General features: G+C 43.4%; 1 pseudogene; it reads left to right on the forward strand.

Annotated features, from left to right (window-relative positions):
• Positions 1-490: 490 nt before the first annotated feature.
• LOC113920216 lies at positions 491-26,589 on the forward strand (annotated as a pseudogene).
• Positions 26,590-27,566: the final 977 nt, after the last annotated feature.

Below are 27,566 nucleotides of genomic sequence, written 5' to 3' on the forward strand. Positions count from 1 at the left end.
ATGCTACTAGATTTAGGGTTTGACTTACCTGAAAGGTGAATGGTTTTGAAGATCTTTACTTTGAGGATGGCCGTATAGTTGATCATCCTAACCAGGACATGTGTAAGAACGAAAGCTGGTGCTAGTAACAATTATCGGAACAATAGGTTTAAAACAGAACTATCGTGGGCAAACCAGGAGGTACTGTTGCTGGGCTTCTATGATTTTGTAGCCACCAACAAATGGTAAAATTAAATTCCATGGGTAGGACTGCATCCCAGCTTTGGTCATTAACCCTGACTTTTGGTCTACTCCCTCCCCAAAACTGTTGACAGCCAACAGAAATCAGGTGATTTCCCATTCTTTTAACCATGTGAGTCCCAAAGCCATTTCAGAGGCAAAGGATGTACATATGGCTGTAATTTCAAGCAAATTTCCCCTATAGGTGCTTCATATTCCTAACTACTATCTTGATCAAATGCATATTTAATGCCTTTTGATGGAGACACAGATGCGAACTGCTGAACCCTTCCTGGAACTTCAGAGTGCTGCCAGGTCCCAGTGCAGTTCTGTGACAGCCTGTGGAATGCCTGAAGGTACGCTCACTCAGTGCCCTCACAAGACCCGGACTCTCAGAAGCTTACTCACAAGATAATAGAAGGAGAGGCAGGGCTTATTAAGTTTCCTTCTGCAGGCTGTTTGATTGCAATTCTGCCCTGGGTACAGGCTCATTTACATAGCTGATTTGTAGCTTTCATTTGAACATTACAGTTACTTTACATAAACCAATACTCTAGTCCCTCTTTGGATTTTTATTTTGACAATCCACTCAATACCACATGAAACCCAATGAGACCAGGAGCTGCTAATATGAGAAGATTTACATTCCCCCTTTCCACCGGGATAGAGGAATATAAAAAGTGAAGAATGGAAAATGAACAAACTGCTAAGTTTCAGAAATGCTTGATTTCTACTTGAGGGCAGACTGACGATTATACACAGTGCAGGCACATTCAGCTTCAGGAATCTTTGATCACTGAGGTTTTTTTTTTTTTTAAGATTTTTATTTATTTGAGAGAGAGAGAATGAGAGATAGAGAGCACGAGAGGGAAGAGGGTCAGAGGGAGAAGCAGACTCCCCACTGAGCAGGGAGCCCGATGTGGGACTCGATCCTGGGACTCCAGGATCATGACCCGAGCTGAAGGCAGTCGCCCAACCAACTGAGCCACCCAGGCGCCCACTGAGGTTTGTTTTTATACGATTGTTTCTCTAAGGGGCACTTTCCCTTAAAGTTGCCTCTTCTTGTTCTTTCCTTTGTTCTTTGCAAAATATAAAGATTTACTGAATGCATACTATATGCCAAGCACTGAGCTACTTAATTAGATTATAGTATTACAAAGGCAAGTTTGTCTTGGCCATCAGGAAAATTATACTCTTGACAGACATTACATATTTCAAGAAAGATATTATACATCCCATTAATTATGTATCCTAAGAATCTGCTGTTCCCATTCCTTCAGGATGAGCAGCCTCTGTATATAGTGAGTGTGTGTATGTGTGTGTATCATATAGTAACTACAGGGAGCTTTTGATCTTATGTCATCTGTTCTTTGTTGGGCACCTTGAAGTTCTTTTTTAATATCAGATATGCTGCTGGGTTTCTCCCAGGCCTGCTGTGGCTCAGTGTAGAGTTCTTCTTTGGAGCTCTAGAGCAAAGACCCATCCATAAGAGGCTGTGCCCTCCCAGTATGGAGCAGGGACCAAAGTATCCTTCCGCTTGGTTGTGGAATCTTTTCAGTCTTCCTGTTTATGTTGGTGTGGATTTTTTACTGAAGATTTTAGATCATAAAAAATAAGTATGATGGGTATTTAGATGGCTTATAGCAGATCAATATTCTCACCAAGAATGGTTGGGAAAGTTGGGTGAAATTTGAAAATATATTTGAAAGCACAGGGGAGATCCTAAGTCTACCAGAACTTGAGGGGCCCAGATGCAATAATGTGAGTCTGACATAGTTAATCTCTTGAGGCATTTGCTTTTTTTTTTTTTTTTTTAAGCTGGAGAGAGACAGCTACAGAGAAACAGAGCCGAATGTAGCTGAAAAGTGAAGTGGCACTTCCAGCAGCCTCATGCTACCAATGAGATTTAAAAAAAAAATTGAAGTTCAATACCTCAAAGGATGAAGGATCCTGGAAATTACTCAAGGCCTTCATGTAGGACCCTTCAAGAACTACAAAATAAAAGTAAGTAGCATTGAATCGAAGCTAGACAAACTTTATGATGTCTAAAACTGAGCCTCAAAAAAGTGAATCTCCTCATTGGAGTGAGGTATTATGCCCCTACTCTAGCTACCTACCAACAACTAAAATCTTTCTTGAAATATGTAATGTTTGTCAAGAGTATAATTTTCCTGATGGCCAAGACAAACTTGCCTTTGTAATACTATAATTAAGTAGCTCAGTGCTTGGCATAATGTTGTAACACTTAATGCTGGGGATGATGTGCTTCCTCTGTAACTCAAAGAGGTCTACCAGATACTGTGTTTCTTTGGGGTAGGGGATGCAAGATGCAGCCATTTGTCTTTTGCTTCGGGGGGATATCCTAGTACCCTGACCACGAGAGCCCTAGAAACCTTTCTGAAATGAAAGATCCGTGAAATTCAAAGGGTTTCTCTCCAATCCTCTTTAGCAATGTATCTTGCCAAGGTGCCACTTCTTGTTTATACTGCTCAATCAATGGCATCAGTGTAATGGATCAATATGACATTCTGTAAGATATCCACAAGGTCTAGATCTCTAGATCTTAAAGGACTGTGATTGGGCTATATTATTATAGAGGGAAAAAGAATTAATACAGGCCTAGGGCAAAACTGTGAGTGAATGTCATTATCTATGCTTCTTTGCAGGAGATAAGAACCTCCTTTAAGCTGCCAAATAGATCCTCTGGCTCTTACACTCAGCCTTTAGCTGTTTGTCGACCATCTTTAGTTTCTCTTTATCCCTCTGTGGAGCATCTGTGCAACTTACCAGTGTCCAGCCAACTCTGCTCTCCTTGTAGGCTTAGTTTCTCCATTATCTTCAAAGTACCTGAATGATCATACTGGTAGGGATGTTTCCCTCCATTAACATGTCTTCTCAGGTTGCTTCAGTGATTCTTAGCTATTGGGCCACCACCTTGTGGCTGAAACTATTCATGTCTCATGTCCCACTCATGACCAGCTAGGTAGTGAATGTGCTCATCCTCAAGCTTTCTCAGACCACTTCCAATACCCGGGATCCATTCAGGTCTTCTGAGAAGCAGATACTAAGATAGGATCAGATGTGCAAGAGATTTGAGGGAGGAAAACCTATGAAGGATAAAGAGGGAAGAGGCAGCGGAGGACTCGAAAAACCTTTGTGGCTGACATCTAAGAAGGGATAGGGAAGAAGGGGAGGACTTAGACAAAGGACAACAGACCATGCAGTTCTTTTTTTTTTTTTTTAAGATTTTATTTATTTATTTGACAGAGAGAGAGAGAGACAGCAAGAGAGGGAACACAAGCAGGGGGAGTGGGAGAGGGAGAAGCAGGCTTCCCGATGAGCAGGGAGCCTGATGTGGGGCTCAATCCCAGGACCCTGGCATCATGACCTGAGCCGAAGGCAGACGTCTAACGACTGAGCCACCCAGGCACCCCCAGACCATGCAGTTCTGAGGAATATTTGGCCAGACCAATGAGGACTCCCTGAGCAAGGTTGCCCTTTAGAAGAGTCCTTGCCTAAGGTCACTCAGCCATTCATTTTGGAGTTGAGATTCAAGCCTATGGTCTCCAAAGTTCATGCTATTTCCATCCTACCATAGTTGCTATACGTTCTCAACTGCTGGTTATAATTGGCAGTTCCTTTGATATTTGGGGCTTTGCTCTTTGGGACTGAATTCAGGTTTATTTTTACCTTTTCTCAAGTTCACTACTGTTCATTAAATCTTGGATCTGGAGGGTTTCCAGGCTCTCAGCCATTTTTTTTTTTTTTTTTTTTTTTTAGTTCTCCTGGCTTCCTATGGATAGGATCCTCTCGAAAACTTAGACAAAGAAGGTTGCAAATGTGAAAGGTTTGCTTAACCCCATGTGAGTGGGTAAGGACCTCATTGACTCTGAGGCAAGGAAATAATATGGAACTTGAGTTTTATATTCTCTATCCGGAGACACATGCACTTTCCTGTATGCATCTCCACCCATTCTTTACTCAATGAAGGTAGGCTCTGGCCACATTCTGAGTGAGGGTAGGTGATGTATAGATTCTAAACCTCTAAGTATCCCTCTAGGATGGTGGCAATCTTTTCAAAATCACAAAATGGTTACAGATGCAGAAATTGAGGAGGAAATCAGATAGGTTAAGTAACTTGCCAAATTCACTCAGCTACTAAATGGTGGTTCTCAAACCTAGGACAAATGGAACAATCATCAATAAAGTGAGACCCTGGCCCTGAGTGTCCTAAGCCAACCTCCTGCACATTCACTACATGCTTTGTGGAAGGTGGTCTTGTAGAGAGGTTAGGGCATAAGCTTTGGAGTTAGGCAGGCTTGGGTTATAAATGACTGTCAATTTCCAAATGTGTGTCCTCAGGCAAGTTAAGTGCTCAGCCCTGAATGTCCTCATCTGTAAAACAGAGTTAATTATACCTAATTTATAAGATCGATAAGATACTTAAATTTGTACATGCAAAAGCAGCTGGTATAGGCAAGCACATGGCAGGGGCTTAAAAAATACTCATTCCCACCTTTGGAAGATATTATTATGATGGACAGAATCACTTCCTCAGTCTCCCAGGGCAGCAAGAAGCTGATCAACAGAGGCTTTCCCTGACCCCACTGAGAAACTGAGGCCTCACTGTGCATCAGCTTCGAGGTTGCCATTTGGAAAGCAGTTGTACCAATAGTAATTAATTTCCTCAGTCCTGGCTTTCCTGTTAATTATTCTGAAAACATACTCACATTCTCTCAACAAGGCTGCTTTCAAAATTGTAGCCATTTTTCATCCTTAATAAAGTCTCTCTCCTCTCTTCTGTTTCACAATGGAAAACATCTCAATACTAGGAATTTAAAGAATATGGGAAAGTAGGAAGTATAGAGCTCCTTTCTCCACTCCCCTAAAAGAGAAGCCGACCTCCCCTTTACCCACTGGATGCAGGGACTTCCCATTCTCTGCCTCGCTCAGTCTTCGCACCAAGGCTCCATGTCTGTGACTGTGAGGTTGTGATTCTCACTTCAGGCAAGAGGAAACCGACGCTAAGGAAGGTGGCTAAGGTCACATGGTAGCTGCTGTCAGAGTTGATATTTGAACCCAATCTGTCTAATATGAAAAACCATGCATGAGTTAGATACATGCCATTTCAGCCTAAAACTACCCCCCCCCCACCACACACACACTCCATACCACGCCACTCATGCAATGGATGCACACACAGTTTACTGCCTCCTATTTCTGGTTTGTTATAGAGAGAAGAAAGTACCTCCCTTCTCTGTCAGCTTCTGTTCTCCATACCTAAAACCATTATTTCCCACTGATCCCAGTAAATGCTAAGGAAAATAGTAGCTGAGAATTAAGCTTCTTTCTTTGTTGAAAAGGAAGGTGTTGCGTTAAATACCATCTAAGGGGTTCTCCTCAGTGGGCCTAACTCAAAAAGAGTGATGATAGTATTTCATAGGGTGATTAGAAGAATCAAAAGCTCTTTGTGTGGGGGGACTACATCATTTACTTTCTCTGGATCCACATAGCACTGAGCACTTATGAATTAATGAAATAAAAGACAGTAAATCGGGGATCATTCTGGTGTTGAAGAAAGGTCTTTGTAGAAGATTAGGTTATCCTGGGGACACATCTCAGCAGCACCGCTGATTTGCCATGTGACTTGGAAAAGTCACTTACCTCCCCTAAGCCGCCATTTTCTCATCTCTAGAATCAGAGGTTGAGCAGGAAGGATAATTCTCTAGGTCCCTTAGTCTCTGTGTCTATGGTGTTCAGCCATGTTTGGGGACTAGGATGTCTTCCAGCCCCATCTCCATAGCTGGGGACAGGCTACTGCAGTAGTAATGCATCCCTTTCACCAGGCACCCCTGCTGGAGGGCAAAAACACCTTTCCACCTTTTTGGAGGATAGTGCACATTTTTAAGTTTACAAATATCTTTCCTCATTTATTCTAATTGCAAATAAATAGGTTCTTCTATCAAAGAAGAGGCAGTCCAAACATTTCAAAACATCTTTCTCAAAGATAACAATGTATCGTAATTTCCCTAAATATTTCAGAATCCCATTTCTGCTGCCAAGTAACCCTTCCTTCAAAGAGCCCTGGTGGGCAAGGCTGAGTCAATACTATTTCAGTCAGAGCAACGTCCATCTTTGCGTTCAGCTGTAGAAGAAAAAGATGTTGAGAGGCAACCGTTAGTTTTCCCTGTGGTTATTGGTTCTGAAGGTGAAGGAAGAATAGTATTGCTGGTGCCTTGAGGCCATCTTTGTCACAGCTGAGAATCATCTCCCTGACCAGTGAAATTAGTAGGAAAGTATGCAAATGTCTCTTAAACACTTCTAACTGTTTAAAGTGCCTTTAGATCAGACTTGGAGCCAAACTCTGAAAAAGAATGCAATGGATCAAAACGCCTCCTCTTTCTGAGGGGGAGAATAAGTAATGATTCCCAATATACGTTGTAAAGGTTGTTCTCTAAATGGTAATGAGGCATCACTAGGTAAATGTTGGCTGGGAATATTGGAAAACAAAATATTTCCATGCAGTCCAACCCAAGGTCATGGATGACTTCAGGGAAGAGAGGCTAATCTGAAGGCAGGGATGCCAAATGCACCCAGTCAGGATGCAAAGTCTTGGGGAGGAAATTCAAGATTTGGTTAGATCTGGTGAGCCTCAAACCAGGCAGAGGCTGAGAATATCATGCAACATCCCCGAACAAGCCAACAGAGAAAATGCTTCTAGGGAAGCCCCTGCATTATTGCTTTTGTCCCAATCTTTTGCTGATATACCATGAAGAAGAGTAACAATAGAAGAAACTGGCTTGATAGTCTTGTCAATATGGAGCCAAACGTGGGAGACTCATTGTGTGAAAGGCAGACTCATGCCCCATGGCAGCCGTCAGCCCTTGCTCCTTGGCCCAGTGCCCTTGTGCAAGACACAACCTACACAACTAGGCATGGCAGCCCTGGACCCTCACAGTCCCTCAGAGGTACGATGTTTTCTCTTAGGAATTTGTACCAGGCTGGGGCACTCCCTACACCTCTTCAGGCCCTTTGCTGGTTTACTGCACCTTCACCTCTTAGGTGTCTGCTTAGACATCACTTCCTTGAACTGCAGTCTGGATTAGATGCCTATTTTAGGTGTCTGCACTTTCCTGCTTATAACTGAATTGCAGTTGCCTGTTCTTGGGATCTTCCCCCATGATTTGGGACCTCCAAGAGGCCACTGATAGTGTGTTTCTCTTTCTTCAGTGCTATCCACGGGGCTGGGCCCAGAGTGGACACCTGCCCAATGTTTGTGGCAAAATGAAGAGAAAGGTGAGGGGGAGGGAAGGAGAAAAAGAAGAAAAGAGGAAACAGAGAGAAAGAGCGAGGAAGAGAAAGTGGGAGGGGAAGAGAGACACAAGGAGAGGGAATTCCAGAGGAAGAGAGCCAAGGGAAAGGAGACAGGGGAGAGAGAAACTAGGCAAGTGGGAAAAAAATAAAAAAAAGAACTTGGATGCCCTGGAGGTGGAGCAGGGCTTCCCTGAGGCCCTGCCTATCTCTCTGGCCTTCTGTCTCTTCTTCATTTCTCACCAGCATCAGCACACCCCACCTCATTAAAGTCTGCCTGTCCAACAGAACTGGCTGGAGCAAAACCTCTTCACCTATGAAATGTCTTGCTTTCTTGCCAGGGTCTTGCTTCTCTCCTCTCCCAGAACTGTGTTCTGGGATTTCCATCAACGATGTCAAGGCCCATATCTGGGGAGTAGGCTCAAGCCAGCTAAGACCCTGGTCATGGAGGGTCTCCTCTTTCAAGTTTAGTAAGATCCTTCCCATCCATGGGGTACTAGGAGGCTGCTGCAGGCTGTGCAGGCTGCAGAGGAAATTGTGTTCCAAGCTTATTAAAAGTACTTCCTTGGGAAAATATCCTCTTTCTGCCAGAGTTGGGGCTCACAGTCTTGTTCTGGGGCTTCGTGTTTAGTGATATGTTCTGGAGAAGGGTTTGGGGTCTGGGATTTCCTAACAGGCTGTTGAGAGAGAAACTCTCTGGGGGATTGAGAATTACATTTAAGTTTTCATTGAAGTTTCTGATTTCTAACTTGGCACAGCATTACCTGGGGAGCTGGTTTAAAATGAGCAGTCTAAGGTCCCCACCCCAAAGACTCTGATTCAGTGGGTTTGGAGAGGGCCCTGGGGCTCTGCCTATTTAGCAGACACCCTCTTCAGGCTTACTGCTGGTGCCGGCCTCAGGGCCCTTTGGCAGGGGCCTGGACGGGGAGGCTGTGGGCTGGCAGCTGTCAGTGCAGTTGAAAGCTCTGTGGAGGACTTGGGTCCCACCGTGAGCAGAAAAGAGGCTCATGGAATCTCCATGCATACATATAGTTTCAGGGAGGGGACACTGACCATTTTTCATCTGCGGGCCAGCTCTTGGTGGGGGTGGAATTCCTTGTTTGGGCCTTAGTTTCTTCTTCTCCAACGGGATTCCTTCTTGCTGGGGCACCGTCACCGGGAAGTGGGCCAGAGCACTGTCTCATTACCTTCTCCGGGAACTCCACCAGGGGATGCGCGCTGCTGGGGAGGGAGGTAACTTCCAGAGAAGCGATAGCCTGGGCAGTTCACAATAGTGCACTGACAAGGACGGACTGAGCAGGGAGAGGGGCTGGCAAGTGACAGCGGGAGGAGGGAAGACAGGGAAGTGAAGCAGGAGCGGGAGTCCCTGCATCCCTATCCTCTCTCAGCTCCTAATTAGTCGTGGGACACAGCTTTTGTTCTCAGGGCTTCCTTTTGCTCCTGCCAAACAGAGAACCTACCACAGGTGAACTCTCAGAGTGGAGTAATTTTTTTTCCTACACTTGTCTCCTCTGAAGCAATGCTTTTCCTTGTTGTTTGTTTTCCCCTATTGCACATTCTCCTCCCCTCCAGGTTTGTTTCCCATATCCCAGAGACTGCTATTGAACTAGTGAGTTCTTTAAAAAAAAAAAAAACCTTTTTAAAAGTTGTGTTTTTCCGCAGTCTGTTCTTCAGTTAATTATTTATTGCTTCACCTCTTTACAAAAACCAAGTGACATGATCATACTGTAAGGACTTGACTCTAGGAAAGTGAGTAGAACATTCCTCTGAGGCACAGCCTCCGTGGCATGGGACCTTTCTTCCAACATTTCTACCAAATCTATACTTGCTGCCCCAGCCTGTTCTTCACCTCTGGCCTCGCTCTTTCCTCTCACCTTCCGATGGCACCAAGGCTCTCTGGCTTCATTTAGATCTTAGCTCAAACATTTCCTCTTTAGAAAGTCTTCCCTTGCCTCCAAATCTTACACAACTCTCTCATTGTTCTAGAATCCCCCATCCCACCTATGTTTCCTTCAGCGCACTTTAATCAGTGATTCTCAAAATTAGCAGCAAATTAGAATCACCTGGAGAGCTGGTCAGTCACGTGGATTCCCAAGTTCCAATCCCTGGTTTAATTGGTCTGCAGTGGAGGATCTGCTATTTTTTTTTAAAGAAGCCCTCCAGAGAATTCTTAGGTGGAGCCGGGATTGAGAACTTCTGCCTCGGGGCGACTGGGTGGCTCAGTAGGTTAAGCGTCTGCCTTTGGCTCAGGTCATGATCCCAGGGTTCCTTCGTGGGGCGCTCTGCTCAGCGGGGAGCCTGCTTCTCCCTCTCCCTCTGCCTGCCACTCTGCCTACTTGTGCTGTCTATCTCTATCAAATAAATAAAATCTTTAAAAAAACACAACTTTTGCCTAAGTATTGTTATATATTTGCTGTTGTCTCAACTGCTGACAAATACAGTAAATTGCAAAAAAAAAGAGGGGGCAACAAATTTCTTCCCAAACTGTATACATGCAATTTGCAATGTATCTTTGAAGTGTCTCCCATCAGGAGATGGAGTACCCCTTACACTGGAATGGCCTTGTGACCGGCTTTAACCAATTGAGTATCATGGACATGACATTGTAGAACTTCTGAGGCTAGTCTAACTGGAGGAAGAAGGGCTATGTGTGGCAGACGTAAGCTGTCCCAGGGGAGGGCCCTTAGACCAAACAGCTGAGAACTAGCACCACCTGCCTGCTGCAGGCCAGGCCATCTCTGAACACGCTGCCCCAGTTGAGGCACCAAATGACTGCAGTTACATGAGTGACCCCAGGTGAGACAAAAAGAACAGCCCAGCTGAGCCCAGCCCGAACTGCTAACCTACAGAATGTAGAGCAAATGGTTATTGCTCTAAGCCAATAACTTTGGTACCATTTGTTATGGAGCAATAGATAATACAGAATGTAAGCTTCAGGAGGGCAGAGACGATGGGGTTTTTGTTGTTGTTTCCTTATTTTCATTACTCTATCCTCATTACCTGCATACCTCATTACCTGGATGCCTATTAAGGCACATAGTAGGTCCTCAATAGATATTTTCTAAGTGGATCAATGATATCTGATAGACCTTTACAAAGAACTGTTTTGCACTATGCTATAAGTCTAGTTGGCAGCATAGATACTTCCCTAAGTCCTTAGAATCAGATAATGAGACAGAATACAACTTGTCTCTTCCCCCAAGATATCCCTCAAACTGCTACAGTGAAGCTCTCCTTTCTCAGTGGGTTGTTTTGTCCAAGGATTATTTAGCATAAATCTTCGCTGATTCAGGAAATCTGCTTTATTTTTTTTTCCCCTAAATCCTCAGCTCAAACACTCCTTAGTTTGGAAATAATATAGACATTGATGGCTTTCTCCGGTCCTCCCCTGAGAAGCGCATCGGGGTAACCCAGGGTGTGGGGGCCCCATGCTGAGCAGTAGGTCAGGGTGGTGGGGGGGCTGGGGCAGTGGAGAATGAGACATTTGTGAAAAACTGGTAATCTGGCTGGTGACACTGATTCAGTTCCAGTCCCTGTTACAAGCAAACTGGGTGTTTGGGTAATAAGTTATATTTAGAAGCCAAAAAGCTGTCATTATAAGTCCCAGTGGGAAGAGGGACTGAGAGAGGGTGTCATCTTATTTGATGTCACAGACAACATGCACTGAGACCACCGAGGCACCAGGCAAGCATTATGTCATTGAATTCCCAACAATGTTGTATGAGAGATATTGTCATGAAAAAATAGTTTGTATCTGAGAGAACAGGCACAAGGAGATGAAATAATTTGCCTAAATCACACAGTTAGAGGAGTTCAAATCCCAGCTCTGTCCCCAGACCTCACCACATTCTTGATCTTTAGCCCCTGTTGCCTCCTTGTGACAGGGAAAATAACAGAGGGTTCCAGGTCAGACACAACTCGTATCGTGGGGTGGACTCTGAATAACTGGATGACTTTGAACAAATCATTCAACTGCTCTGAAGCTGAGTGTTCTCATCTGTAAAATGGGCTTAAGCATCTCTCCCAGTGGGGCATGGGAGGAATAAATGAGAATGTGTGTTGTGGTGGCTGATACACAGGAGGCACGCCACAAAAGTGTGCCCCCTTCATCTCCTACAACTCAGCCTTCTCTCAAGGGAACATCTTTCTTGCTCTCCTCTGTGGTGCTTAGGGGGAAGCCCAAGTCTTGCCCTTGTGCTGCTTTGAGATGTTTTTTAAAAAGATTCTATTTATTTGAGAGAGAGAGTACAAGCAAGGGGAGTGGCAGGCAGAGGGAGAAGCAGACTCCCCGCTGAGCAGGGAGCCCAACACAGGACTCGATTCCAGGACCCTGAGATCAGGAGCCGAGCCGAAGGCAGACGCTTAACCGACTGAGCTACCTGGGTGCCCCTGCTTTGAGATTGTTGACCCAAGAGTTCGTGTAGATCTTGCAGTTGGCAGTGTGCTTCTTAAGGAGGAAAACTAAGTTTGGCCTTTTGTTCATTTTTGCCCTTCTTTTCTCCAGAGCATGGGCTTAGTGCTGGCACCCAGTGAGTGCTTGGTAATGACTACTGATGCCTCTTTTTGCTAATAAGAAAATTAAATAAGTATTTTGAATACAGAGAAATCTACTGACAACCTGATTCTGGTATCTCTGGGTGGCACTTTCTGTCTATGCTGAGCTCTGCACCAGCCCTCAACCTAAGTGTTTGGGGCTTGTGATCAACAGTAAGGACCACTGTCACCAAGTTGGATTCTTGTCATACATATCAGTCAGTCTTTGCAGTTAACTTGATGAGTTTCGCTGGTTCTCCACAACCAACAGCTTTATCAGTAGGGATGCTGCATAATTTTAACAGTAAGCAACAGCTACTATGGAAGATATAGATATTGCCTTTTTTAAATGTATACCCCAAACCTAAGATGTAGGCAGTATTACTATAGTTGAGGAAACCAAGGTACAGGGAGGGTAAGTAACTGACCCAAAGTCACACAGCTAGGAAGGAGTAGAGCTTGATTTGAAATATGTCTCTCCTACAGTATTTTTTTATGGGCTCTGCTGATATTGGGCTCTTGAAACTCTCCCTTTTCCATTCTTCTATATCTTCCCAACCCCCTCCCCTCTGGGTGGATGACACCTTCAATCGTGGAGGTGAAAGTGGGAGCTTGTAGAGCTGGGAGATATCCATTCTTCTTAGGATGACTTTGCCTGTCTTTGCTGAGAACCAGTGGGTCAGCTCCTAACTGACCTTATGGTAAATATTTACACATTTATTTGCTTATTTTCATTCTTTCCGTACTAGGATGTAAGCTCCAGAAAATGTTTCTTTTGTTCACTGCTATTCCCATTGTGTAAAAACAGTTCCTGCCATATTAGTCGGTGCTCTGTAAATATTTCTTAAACAAATCCATTGCTTATTGATTTCATAGTTTAACTGCCAGAGGAGCCATCTTGTTTCTGAGCTATTTGGAGCCACCTCGCTCCTCCCTGCTCTCTCCCGGCAAATGCCATCATCACTATGTTTTATCCTCACAAGATTGTGCTTAACTGGTGAGATCACATACGTGAAATCATTAAGCACTTTAGATGTGTAACCATCATAAAAGCTGGGTCCTTAAATGTCTCAGTCTCTGTAGAGCTGTAATCTGAGAACCCGGTCCAAAGCACAGATTATAATGGGAAGCTCAACTTTTACTTGTGTCCCTCGAAGAGCATTAAACGTGATCCAATTCATAATCTACAGCAATGTTTCTGAAAAGCAGTTCTTCTCTCCTTAATTCTTTCCTACCTACTGTTGTTCTGGCGTCTCTGGAATATTTCTCGATTCCCAGCCCATTTGGCTTTTCTCTGTCTTCCTCCCTTACCACCCGCAGAACTACTGGTGGGTGGACTGAGCCTCGTTGCCTCCGTCGTCTATCTTCCCGCCAACTTCTCCAGCACGCTATCACTTACGAGCTGTGTGACCTCGGGCAGGTAGTCTAGACTGTTTATGCTCCAGCTTCTTTGTATCTAAAGTGGAAATTTAATCCTGTGAGGATTAATGGGTTCATACTCACCGAGTGCTTGCAACAGTGCCTCATACACAGTAAGCACTCAATCTTAGCTGCTATTGTTATTATTATTAGTATGGTATCATCTAACTCCTGATTGTACACGGCTAAGTATCTGAGAATCAACAGACTAAAATGGAAACTTGAGACACAGCAAAAGGAAGGTGTAAATCTTAGTCAGTGAGGTCAAATCTTTCTCTTTTTGTTTCCTATCTGTATGGGAAGGTGGTGTACAGGGAAAAGTGGGGAAAAGTGGAAACTTCATTACAAAATCCTGCACTTGTCAAAGTATTGTAAGCATTTAGATACTCGAAAAATTCTCTTTGTGCTATAGCTCATGGTACCTATTTGCAGTTTTGTCTGTTCTTTAAAATCGTTCCTTTTTTTTGGACCATCCATCTTCAAATATTTTACATCTTCATCTAACACTCTCTTGAGACTCTCTGTTTGTCCTGTCTGACCTTCTCTTTTGATTTTCTTCTTTCATTTTTATAGCTTTCCGCCGATCCGTGTTAAGTCTCCCAGCGACTGCCGAAGGTCTCTTCTTGGCAATTTTCCTGCCACGTGATACCAAGAACCTCCTGTAAGGCTTCTGTGGCACTGGAGAGAGGCAGGGTGAGGGCAAGCCAGTCTGTTTTCTTCTCACCTGTGTTCCATGTCCCAGCAGTGACAGGGCACAGGGCAAACCATGCGAAGATGATAGCCAGAATGGGGGACAGCTGTCAGTGCCCAGAACCAGCCGGCCACATCTGTGAGGCCCACCGCAGAAATGGTGTGATTGCTGTGTGCACGAGGGAGGCAGGGCTTGGGGGCCCAATTTGGTTTGAGCCCAGGGTGGAGACTAGATGAATCCTAATTTGGAAAGGACTATAGTTGAGTCTGTCTGGGCTCTGTTTCCAATATATAAATCGGAAGCAATTTAATGGAATTTAGCATTTCAGGTTTAAAAGATATAGGCAGGAAAGGGGCTAGGATTTTTGCATTATGAACCTTGAATATCCTATTTCTCTAATTACGGGATTTCTTTTTCCAATCACATTTTTCTCCTAACTCGAATTCATTCTGCTTTAGAAAGAGTCATGATTTAAGAAAACCCAAAGTTATAAATAAGATAAAATCAGAAAGTGTTGATTTGCTTCTTCATTTCATTCTAAATTTTATTCTAACTTTTTAAAGCTGAGAACTCTCCTGGGTGCCTTGCAGATCTGTTTCAGAACATTAAGTCCTTGTTCCAGTCTTACAGGAATTAGGATGGTATGAAGGAAAGAATAGGGAAACTGAAACCTGAGGCAGTAGGGGCCACTGCCAATAGAAGCTCAAGGTGAAATGAAGATGAAAATGTGCCTAAATTTTAAGGTAATGCGAAAGGGAAACCCAGTGAGCTCTGGGGAGATTTTGACACACATCCTTGTTAATCTTGCAAGGAGAGGCATAGCCTTAAGGCTTGTGCGGCTAATCTGATGAACTTTCAGAGAAGCTCCGATCTTCTTGAGGTCTGGGAGCTGGTGGAGGGGATGACCGTAGAGAGATCTTGGTGAAGTGACCCAAGGATGCCCAACTAGGTCTGTTTCCAGAGTCCTCAGCTTAATGGATGATTCCATCCTGCCCTTTCTTGACACGTTCCCACGTATTTCCTGACCCTTTCAATGCATCGCTATGCCTAAGAGGCAGTAGAGTGAGGGGGTTAAGAACATAGGTTCTGTAGCTCACCAACATACATTTGAGTTTTACGTACATGGATTATAGTTTGTATCACCTTGATCAAGTCATCGAAAATCTCTGATCGGTAAGATGGAGATATTAAATGCCTCACACTGCCCTTATGAAAATTCAATAGTTCATATAAAGCACTTAGCATACAGCTGGTACTGGGTAGATGCTGCCATTATTCAACGATAATAGTGTTGATTATCAATATTAATTTCCCCTGGAAAACACAAGAGTCTTTCTCTTTGACAAGCAGAAGTCTCAATGGCTAGGTCTAAATTGGGACTTGGTTTGCAATCGCATTGACCTCAGGTGGTGTGAGTGCATCAGATGGAAACCTGAGCTGCAGGACTCCAGCTCCTTCGCCTGCACCTGGCAGGAGGAGGATCTCTGTTGAGATAATGGTGCCTTCACTGCCACCACGGAATGAGAAGCAGGTGACTCACTACTTCCACTGCAGAGGAACTGTGCTCCCTGCAAATACTTGGCTCCAAGCACAGAGCAATGGGGCCTGGTTGGAAAGTGAGCTCAGTGGGGTCAGAGCTGAACTTGGTGAGCCCAGCCCAACATGCCCGCCCCGCCCCCCCTCACTGAAGATTGTCTGTATATTCCTTCTACTGCTCGTCTATGTACTAGAGTCAGACAGACCGGGCCACAGGTCCACTTACTAAGTGCTCAATGAAAGCCATGAGTTCGTCTGTGAAATGGAGGTAATAATGGTATTTATCTTAATGGCTTGTAGTGAAAATCAAATAAGATCTTGGCACAGTGTAAAAAATTCAGTGAACAGTAGTAATTATTGTGTTGGTCCTTTGGCCTAGAGTCCCCTTCCCCTCTCCTCTCTTCTCCTCAGCGTCTGACTGTGTCCTCCCCGGATGACATTGGTCACAGCGAACACCCCCTCCCTTCACTTCACTCCATCTGTTCAGGTCTCTCCTCAGCACTTGTGGACCTTATTTCCAAAGCGCTCTTATCTATGGGTTTTATTATATCAAACATCACTTTCTAAAATTTATATTATGAAAATATTCATTAAGTAATGAATTCATTCATTTACTCAAAAATATGTATAGCATATTGGCTATTTATGCACCCTTCTAGATGTTGATGATTTGGCAATAAACAGGTAAATCCTTGCCTTCATGGAGCTTACACTCTAGAGAATGAGATAGTTACACACATATAAAAATGTCTACAAAAAATAGGTATACAGTTTAAAGAATAAGACAGACCATTTGGTACCTGCCTCTCAAGTGAAGATACAGAACATTTGCCTCTAGAAGGACCCTGTGTGTCCCTTCTCAGACACATCCTTCTCCATTCCCCCAGAGCCCAAAGGAACCGATCATCCTGGCTAGCAGATTGTATGTACCCTTGCCTTGTAGTTTTGCCCCTTTACATAATGAACACTCAATACTATTTTATTTGTTTTTTTTTTTTATATTTCAATGTCGTGTAAATAAATGTATTACCTACATTTTTCTGTGCCTTACTTCTTCTACTCTATATTATGTTTTGGGGTTTATCTTCATTGACACCTAGAGTTATAGCTCACTCAGATGTCACTGCTGGATAGTATTACTTTCCCACACTTTATGTGTACATTCTATGATTGATATATATTTGGGTTATTTCACTTGAAATAATTGTTATCATGCTTCATTGACCATTCTTGAAACTGGCTCCTAGTTCCCATTCCAAGAGTTCCTGCAAAAGGTAAGTTTCTGGATCATTTGATAAATTTTAGAGGGTAGGCCCTCTGTTGGGTGCTTATTGTTACCTCTCACAGAGTGGATAGTCAAAGCTGGTTTAAGGGACAAATTGGAAGGAGACTGGTTAATGTTGAATTTCATGAGTTTCTGGTGGAATTTGGCCTTTATAGGAAGAAGTGAAACACAAGATAAATCATCCATAGACTTCATTTCCTGAATCAGAAGGAGGCTTTCAGAAGAAGGGGATATGAAAGAGGCAGGTCTTCAAAATAGGTTGAAGAAACAGAAGTCGGTGTGATATTATGAAAGAACTAAAGACTGCAAACTTCTTAAAGGCCAGAATCATATGTTGTCAGAAGCGAGAGCAGTAATGAGGGCGGATGATGTTAGTATCCAGTGTGAGGAGGAATTGAAGGGAATGTGCACAATTTGCCTAGTCCCATGTCACTCACCATAGAGTAAGTGCTGGGTCCAGTCTTGTCTAGTCCTTGGCTTTCCAGCTCTGCCACTGACTAGCTCTGTGACCTTGAATGGATTACTTCACCCCTCTGTGTCTCAGTTCCTTTATCTGTGAAATCCCACCCATGAAAGCAATTCAGGTAGTCAGGTGCCAAAGTTTAGAGAGGAAATGAAGTTCCCAGGTATCTCAAAGTCACTGTTGTTGGTAGGAAGGTGTGGGATTCAGCAAACCAAGTAGTATCTCTTGCTGACATGTCAGCATGGGCTCTCAGGCCAAATCAGGAGCAGGTGATATACTCCATCAACTGATTCCTTACCATTGGGCTATTCAAAAAGCTCTTCATATTTCTCTGGTCAAGAGCAGCAAGGCCAGGTATCCCCTTCCATCCTGGTGCCCAGATGGGGAGCTTCAGAGTCCCTCCTGCCCTGGGTGCTAGACTGGAGTTTCTAGCACCAGCAGTGGTAGCCGACTTGCAGCCTCCAGGCAGCTGGGAGGCAAGTTAAGCCATCCGTGCAGCCAGGCAATAAGGAGGGGATTACAGGGATTGATGGAGTGTGCAGAGAAGGGCTCTGGCAGAACAAAGTGGAATCGAGAGGACTCGCCAGGCCGTGCAGAGCATTTCACATTCGTGATCCAGGTCAAACAGCAGGGCTGCCAAGATTTGCTGTTGCTAAGGCTGTGCCAGCACAAAGGAGATAAACCTGGCTGGCTGGCTGCCTGCACCCGCTAGAATCTCCCATCTTGAGCTGATGAACTCTGAAGTCCCCAGTGCCCTTGCAGAGAGGCCAGCAAATCATTTCCTCCCCCAAATGGGATTTCCTCCGGGGAATTGTGTCCCTGGTATGTCACAGTAGATGACATACACTGACCAGGCTGTAAAAAAGCTGCATGTTGGCTCAAAGGGACTTGTCCCTCTTTGGAGCTCAGAGGATGGGTCAGAAAAGTCCTTCGTGGACTCAGTGTCTTAGGAGCTTCACAGATGGGATATCTTGGCTTCACAGATGCTCATTAGGCACTTGCCCTGTTTGTTATAAGCAACAGAACAGGCTGGCTTTCAAAGGGCAGCCAAGGCCTGGTGGAGAGGCTCTCCAGATGGTGGCAGGGCAGCCAGCAGCAATCCCAGCAGGAAGCTCTGGTGGCTCAAGCAGCTTGAATGTGCCAGATCACATAGCCCCAAGAACCCCAACCTTCTGTTGCCTCTGCTCTCTGGAAAGTATAGATGGATTCTCCCTTTAGGATGGAGAAACTTCTTCTCCAGAGCCCATACTATAGAATGGGGCAATACTTCCTTCATCAGATGGGCCAACAAAATTTATAGAAGGTTAACAGGAAAAATCATCTTCAATGAGAGGAAGCACTCCTGTTCAGCTTTAAGATCTCCCTGGCCTTTGGGTTTGCTCTATGAGGTGTCTCCTTTACCTCCAGGGCTCAGCTCAGTGGGACTTGATTCCCTTAGTCCAGAATCATCCTTCCTTAACCTCTCCCACACTATGGCCATCAGGGAGGATCCTAACACTCAAACTCTCACACCTTGCCCCTCCAGGAAGTAGCCCCCCATGTTGCCCTGAGGCCTCTTCTTTGGAAGAGTTAATGCATATTTGGCATCCTGAGTCCTGTGCGTCTGACGCTGGGATCAAGGGAACATGCGGGTAGATGGACCATGATCTTGGGGGTTACAGAGGGTGGTGAGAATTCTGGTTCTGCTGCTTCCTAACCATGTGTCTTGGGCAAGTCACTCAAGGATAAAATAGAAAAAGACTCATGAGCTTCAAGGTTGTTGTGGTGATTCAATGAGATTTTCTAGAGAGAAGGGAAGAGAGACAAGAGACAGAGAACAGACTAAGCACAGTACTTAAGTGCCTTGTTGGTAGTTAAGTGTTTCATTAGAGGGAACCATTATTATTCTGATAGAAAATGCTGATGTGCGCACATGCAAACTTTTAAAGGTTTTAAAGAATTTTAAGAGGACTCTAAATTAAGGATCCTGATCACAGATTATCAGATCCAATGGGTATTTCTCTTTGATTAGGAAAATGAGGCTAAGCCCCAAGAGAAGTGACTTTCCCACAGTCACTTAGTTACTTAGGAGCAAAATCAGATCTGGGAACTGGACTCCTGACTCCAGTGCTCTTTAACCTGGACATTTGCCTTCGAAGGAGCCAAATAGGCCTCACAGTAACACCTACCATCTGCTAAGCGACAGTAGTTGGCAACAGATTCTCCTTACACTGCAGGGAACAGAAAATTGCTCAATTCATTTCCTTGTAGACAGTGAAAATCTCATTCAGGAGAAAAATGGGAGTGTGTGGATAATCAATCTGATGCCGCACTGGTATACCTAACAACCCTCACAGAGGACAGCCTCAGTGTAATAAGCTTTCAGTACCTTTGGGCTCCATCTGTGCTGGACATTTTCTGTTTGTCCCTCCAGATGTGCTCTCCACTGTCTTCACCCTGTTCACTGCCTCTGGAGGCTGACCTGTGTGGACCACACCAACAAGCACCCTTGCCCTTTGGGGTAACCCTTATGGGTTCAGTGCAGCCAATCAGGAGCTCCAGTAGGAAATCAGAGAGGAAGGGAAATGAAGATAGTGAATTATTTCCCTTCTCATCTTTCTGTTGGGTCACCTCCATCTAGCTAAGTTATGCAATACAAGGTCACTGTTCCTCACACAGTGACCAGTTCTAGATGACTCTTTCCTGCGAGATTCACATAACTCTTCCTTCCTTTGGCCTCTTTGGGCTTAGGGGTGGTGACTCTCTTCCCTTATTAACCTTAGGGTGTTGTAGCATCCTTTGTGGTTTTCCTATGCCCTGTCCACATCTTTGTAAATAATCTCTTTGTAAAAGAACTATCCTTGAATTATCCTGAGTGTGCCATCTGCTTTATTTTGAGACTCTAACTGATATACTAGGCTCACATTGTCCCAAATCAAGATCCAGCAACAGTTCCCCCTGGTGTTGGCTAGGGAGAAAATTCCATATCAAATAACACTTAACTTTGAGAATGTGCCTCTATTTTTGCTATATCCCCCTTATGTAGCCCCTTTTAGGAACCCAGCCAGAATTTTGCTGATTGTAGCAATGGGGCTATGATTCATCTTCCATGACATGGGAGATGTGCAGTGTCAGAAGTGACCGGTAAAGGTGAATAGAGGGCGGCGGGGGCGGGGGGGGGGGGTTGGTCATCTGGCCAAATGCCGTCTCTTTTATCTTGTGAACTTCATGGGGCTTCTTTTGGTTTTCTGACATGATTTTGGCTTCACAAAAACAACCTGGAAAGCCATTAAATACAGTGACTTTATAACCTAACCCTAAGCCTAAACCCTATCTCAATAATTAGGAAAACTGAGTTCTTGAGATATGGAGATATAAACTCTTACTAAAGTTGGTAGAAAGAGTTGATGTTGAGTCAAGAAACTAACCCAGAATCCACAATCCATGACCTTTTTGTTCTTACTCTACATTTTCCTGTTTTGGTCTTCCACAGAAAACTAGATGATGAGCTGAGGACAAGAAATATGTTTTTAAAATATTAAGTAATGATTTTTTTTTTGTATTTACCAGTGTTTATTTGGCACCTATTATGTGTCAGACACAGTCTGGACCCTGGAGATACAATGGTTGCTAAGAAAGATATGATCACTGTAGTCAAAGAACATATAGTCCAACCCAGAGCAAACTATGGCTGCAGGCTATCTGTTTTGTTAATAAAGTTTTATTGGAACACAGACATGCTGATTTGTTAATGTAGTGTCTATGTCTGCTTTCCAGCTACAAGACAGAGTTGAGTAGTTGCAACAGAGATGGTATACCTCGCCAAGCCTGTACTGCCTAGCCTTTTACAATAAGTTTTCTGAATCCTGGCCTAGCCATATAACTTCTTAGTATGTGGCATAGACAGAGACACATTTTTTTTTTTCCTCAACAAATACTCTGTGGTCAGATCAAGAGACTCTTCACAGCTGAAAAGCATTGCCATTGTCTTGATAGTAGGAAATAATCCTCAGTGGATTATTTTTAATCTTTGCATCTTAAGGAATTTGCTGAAATTTCTAGAGCTGTTGACATGTGAACAATTTTTTTGCCTTTTTTTTTGTGGATCAGTGTGAATTCAATACACCTGTGCAACTGTGCAAGAAGTTTCAAAGGGGAAACTATTCTGATGCACGGGGGGTAGGGGGAATGGATTGAATAGAACCTTGATTACTCACATTCCAGAATGTGTCATCTGGTTTTCTGCTGCTCTTAGCCTTCTTCTAAATGTACTTATGCTGTGAATTTCTTTCCAACTTTTTGTTCATAAATACTTGAAGAAAAGAAATGAACTCAGAAATTCCTTTTAACCATTTCCCTTTCACTGGTGTTTCACAGCACAAATTTGTGGTTGTGGGATTCTCTGGGATTGAAGCACAGCTGGGATGAGAGTAAAAGCCATGTAATGGTCTGGGACTGTCCATCCTCTGTGAAGCATCTCTGAATAACACTCAGAATAACATTCAAATAGGTGCAAACTGCTCTCTCTGAGTCCTTGTAGGCTTAGGATGTTTATCTTGTTCTGGGAACTCATATGGAGTATTACTAAAATTTGAAAAGAAAAGAAATGTAACTGATTCTCCAAAGGAATAGGTGGGTTTTGTTTTAATTAAAATTAGATGCTAATGAAAGAAGCTGGGACACTGTCTAAAGATAAGAAAAGGGAAGGACAATGTTGTAGTTTATTCTAGGAAAGAGAAAGAAAGAAAGAAACAAACAAGGATAGGTCCAGGCATACCTGTTGGAAAAGCAGATAATTCCTATTGTGATTTGCTCAGTGCCTAAAACTAGCTAATACATAGTCTTCTGGACCATGAATGCAAAATATTATAAATGGAAGTTACCCCAATCCAAGGTAGACTTATAATCTCTGATCATCTCAGTTTATTATCTAGCATGATCAATTCAGTCCAAAAGGAATTTACAAAGGCCCTCCTGTATTATAGGCATTGTGAGCACCCTAAGAAAATATAGCAATGACAGAGGTAACGATGCCTTCCTCAGAGTTTACAATCTAGGTAAGAAGGATAAGAAATAGGGCTACACACAAATAAAACACAGCACTATAATATAACTGCCACACATAATTTAATGGGTGTAAAACCCAGTGAAAGGCAGAGTTAATGAGAGATGGAAATAATGCAGATTTTTTTTTTCGGTATTTGAGCTAGGCCTTGGGAAATAAAAAGAGAGGAAGATATTCCAGCAGATATAACAGTGTGAGCAGAAGTAAAGACTTCATTGAACATTTACATGTGGTTGCATTACAGAAAACCAGCTCTTGGTAAAGAGGTAGAAAAGGTCACCCAGGATTTTAAATGCAGTGTGAAAATGGAAAGTCATTAATCCTGAGAAGTGGATTGGCATCCTTGAAGTTTTTCTCTAAGCTTGAGATGGTAGCTGTGTATGCGGAAGACAGGAGAGATGAGAAACTGAAGATGCGGAGGCCACTTAGATGAGGACTGGGGTATTCCAGGTGAGGACAAATGTGATTATAGTAATGAACACTCTATGGAGATGCCCTAGGCAGATTGGCACCTGTCAGAATACGAGTGATTTACAGAGAGGGCTTCAATACGGGGAGACATGTGGCAATGGGTGTCCCAATCCAGATTGCCGCTAAATGAAGATAAATTAGTTAAAAAATAAACACGATTTAAACCTTCTATACTGACCTATGTCTATTAGGCCTTTTAGGACCTAATTCAAGAATGCCCCTCCTCCAAGAATTTCCTAGCTACAGAAACAAGTCTTGCTTACAGTTCTTTTTTTTTTTTTTTAAATAAGGATTTATTTATTTATTTTTAGAGAAAGAGAGAGAACAAGTGAGGAGAGGGGCAGAGGGAGAGAATCCAGCAAACCGACTCCCAGCTGAGCAAGGAGCCAGACCTGGGGCTAGGTCACACAAGCCACCAGATCACTATTTGAGCTGAAACCAAGATTTGGGCACTCAACTGACTGAGCCATCCAGGCACCCCTTGACCCTTGCTTACAGTTCTTATGCAATTAGGATACAAGCAATTGTGGGAAAATTGTAGAAAAAAGGCAGTGTCTTTTATGCCTTCGTTACCCACTAAATATTCTAGTATAGTGCCAGGCATACAGTAAGTGATACTACATGGGTACAGAATGAATCACCTTGATAGACAACCTCTGCAAATACAGGTCACATACACATCAAAGTAGCTGCTTAGAATGGGGAGATGTGGAAAGGAGAGGTTCTCCAGGGTCAGGGAGATAACCATCAGGCCCATGTGGATAGAACACAGGAGAGTTCTTGAAAAATTTAAGAGTCATTACCGTGGTGGTGAGGGATTCTTGGGGGATTGGGAATGGTGCTTGGAGGGGCTCATGCATAGAGCTGAAGTGGTTACAGAATTGAAACAGAAAGAAATGACACAAATAAAGTCCATTCTGGTGATTTTGGTCAAAGGAGAATTTTTTTTTTTTATTATTATTTGTTTGACAGAGAGAGAGACAGCGAGAGAGGGAACACAAGCAGGGGGAGTGGGAGAGGGAGAAGCAGGCTTCCCGCAGAGCAGGGAGCCCGATGTGGGGCTCAAACCCTGGGATCATGACCTGAGCCAAAGACAGACACTTAACGACTGAGCCACCCAGGCTCCCCTCAAAGGGGAATAATTTTTATTCATCTATTGGTTGTTGAGAAAACAATTTGAGACGTAACTAGGACACTCTTCAGAAAATGCTTTTGGCAGCTCCTTAAAATGATGTGACTGCAGGATAGGAAACTTTATAAAATTAATTATTTTCCAATACTTTCTGTGAGACTAAAGCCTGCACGCATGCGCACACACACCCACACCCACGCACCCACACACCCACACACACACGTTTGCTTTTACTTGTGGGGTACAAATTACATGAAAACTTATGTACCTCAAACACACATATCACTTAATGTTGAAATATTAGAAGCATTCTTACTAAAATCAGGAACAAGAGAAGTATGGCTGTTATGATCAGTACTAGTCAACATTTTAATGGAGATACTAGACAGTGCAGTTAAGACATGGAAAATAAGTAATAGCCACTAGACAGAACGAAATACAGCTGATAGTACTTGGGATTTATCCAAAAATCTAAGTAGTTTGTCAGGTAATCTTTGAATTTTCTATTAGCACTCAAGAAAATTCAGCAAGCTTGATGGATTTCATCTCTCTATCATCTATTTCTGTACACCAGTGATAGTTATAAAATATCATTTTCTGATACAAACATAAAGAAAAGTATAAAGCTTACTGAGAGACAGAAAAGAAGACATGATAAAAATAGAAATATTCCATGTTTGTGTTTAGGAAGACTCAATAAATTCTTCATAAATTAATCTAAAAGTTTAGTTGCATTCCCAGTCAAATTTCTCTGGAATTTGACAAATTAATTCTAAAATCCTTGTGTAGTAGAAAATGTACAAGAGTAAGTCAGTTTTTTTAAGAAAAAGAAAACAGTGATGGAGATATGGCTTCTGAGACACCAAAATACCCTGTAAAGCTGTAGTAACGAACAGGACATCATATTGGAACGGAAGTAGGTAAAAAGGGATCAGTGGGGCTCAACAGAATCCAGAGGTAAATATATTCTAGAGAAAGCACTTCATATAACGAAGGAAAGAACTTGGGACAATTGGCTAGCTATCTGAGGAAAAAGAAAATTAGATCCTTATCGAAAACAATATACAAAATTAACTCTAGGGGAAGGGACCTGGGTCTATATCACCTGCAGAGTAATCAGTGGGTGGCCGGGGAGGGTATGTCTCACCTTCTGGTCTGCTGGGGTCATGTGCCTGTGCAAGCCAAGTGGGCTCTGGGCTCTCCAGCCTCACCAGGGATCTGGTGGGCTATTTTTATAGGAATTCTTAACTTTTGGTTCATAAACCTGAATACATCTCTCTAGTGAATTAATCAGCTGGGGAGATGGCTATTTCTTAGAATATTCTGCCCCACAGTCCTTAAAAAAAATCTTTTGAAAAAATGATTTTTTAATTCTGAGTCAATGTTAGCCAATTTTTGCTTCATAATTCTTACTAATATTGGAAAACAGAAACATTTATCAGGGCATAGCAATTCTGCAGAGAAATTTCTCCCAGGATTTGCCAGATGAAATTAGAGGAAGCATTTAAAGGTATTATGACACTTTTAATATGACTACTACTGAGTTAAATTTAAACTTCCATATTTAAAGATAAGAATTCTTATTAAAATTACAAAAACATAACATTGTTTAAGGTATGATTCATGCAAAGTGTCATCTTTCCAAACTAAAATAAATGGATAAGGGTGGAACCTAAAAAAAAAAGTTCGCCGCCCCCCCCTTCACCTGGCATTCAGGGGGGTGTGGGGCATGCTCTGCGGTCCCTGGCGCTGCCTCTAACCTCCTCCTTCCTGATGCCACTGCTGAGCAGCCTGTGGCTGGTGGGGGCTGGCCCCAATCTTGTGCTGGCCCCGGAGCCGCTGTTGGACCCTTGGCAGGCACACTGACTGCTGATCCATGGCCCTACCTGGCCTGCTCCTGAGCCTGCTGCAGGAGGCCCACCTGGGCACTGTGCAGTTCCTGCACACCTCCGCCCTGCTCACCCTAGCTGTTGGGCTAATAGCTGTCCAGCTCGCAGGCCTCTGCGGGCCCAGTGCAGCTGGTGGCTGCAGCCCCGTGCCTGTGCACCTGGCCGTGCTGGTGGGGCCGGGTTACCAGCCTAGACAGCCCCAGGGGCACCATCATCATGGCTGCTGACTAGATACCGCGGCTCAGCGCTGAGCCACCCTTCCTACAGCTTCTCTGTGGCCTCCTTGCTGGCCTGGCCTATGCAGCCGGGTCCTTCCAGTGGCTGGGGCTTTCTGAGTGGTGGCTGTGGGCGATGTAGGAGGGTGTCTTTTGCAGGCCCCTGGTGAGGGGCTGGCCACTCAGACACCTTCCTACCCCAGGCAGCCTGGCTGTGCTGCCTATCACTCCTCCTACCACCCTGGACCTCCTTACATGGTCTCCCCTAGTCTCTGGTTCTACAGTGAAGGCTCAGCCTGGCAGTCCCCAGGCCTGGGGTCTGTGCAGTGGACAGGAGAGGGCTCCTCAGAGGTGAGCCTGGCCTGGGCACAAATGATCTAACAAAGCACATTAAGTTGAAATATAATAACATTTATGTTGCAAATATTTTCTTTCAGCCCAGCAGGTAAATATTTTTTAAATATATAAGGACTTTCTATTAATAAGTAAGAAAAAGGCAAAAATACAAGCGGGCAATTCACAGAAAAAGAAATTCAAATAGCTAGAACTACACGAAGAGATATGAAACTTCACTTACAATCAGAGAAATACAAATGAAACATCAATGGAATATCAGTTTTGCTCCCATAAACTTGGAAGACAAGGAGGAAGAAGTAGTGAAAGGCTGTGGGGCCGAAGAAAATAATGAAGACTTTTACATCCTGCGGTTGGTACTGACATTGACTGATACAGCCTCTTCTGGAGAAAAATTTCACAATGTTTATCAAGATTTAGTATTTATATCCTCTTATTTGACAACCCATTTTAAAGTAGTATTTTCCTAGAAAAATATTCCCATGTGTCTACAATGCAACATACACATCACAATGTTGTTTATTACAGTGACAAACTGAACATGACTGACTGTCCATCGGGGTACAGTTAAATGAAGTATTTCATCTATTCTATGGAATATCATGCAGCAATGAAAAAGAATGGGGTAGATTTATATGTCCTGTTACAGATCTCTAAGACATACTGTCACCTGAAATAAAAGCAATTTGTAAGATAATACACAATGTAAAAACAAGCAAACAAAACAAAAACATATAATTCTAAATATGAACATAAATACATGTAAATGTACATAATAAGATCTGGACGTATATATACCAAACTGTATAAAATTATATCTGAAGAGGCTGTGAGTTTGGTGTGGCAAAGGGGATCTTTTGATAGAATTATTTGTTTGAATTTTTATAAGAATGTATGAATTGGGGTCACCTGGGTGGCTCAGTCAGTTAAGCATCTGCCTTCAGCTCAGATCATGGTCTCAGGGTCCTGGGATCCAGCCCCGTGTCAGGCTTCCTGCTCACTGG

This window comes from Zalophus californianus, chromosome 15, assembly GCF_009762305.2.
Source record: "Zalophus californianus isolate mZalCal1 chromosome 15, mZalCal1.pri.v2, whole genome shotgun sequence".
NCBI classification, from domain to species: domain Eukaryota; kingdom Metazoa; phylum Chordata; class Mammalia; order Carnivora; family Otariidae; genus Zalophus; species Zalophus californianus.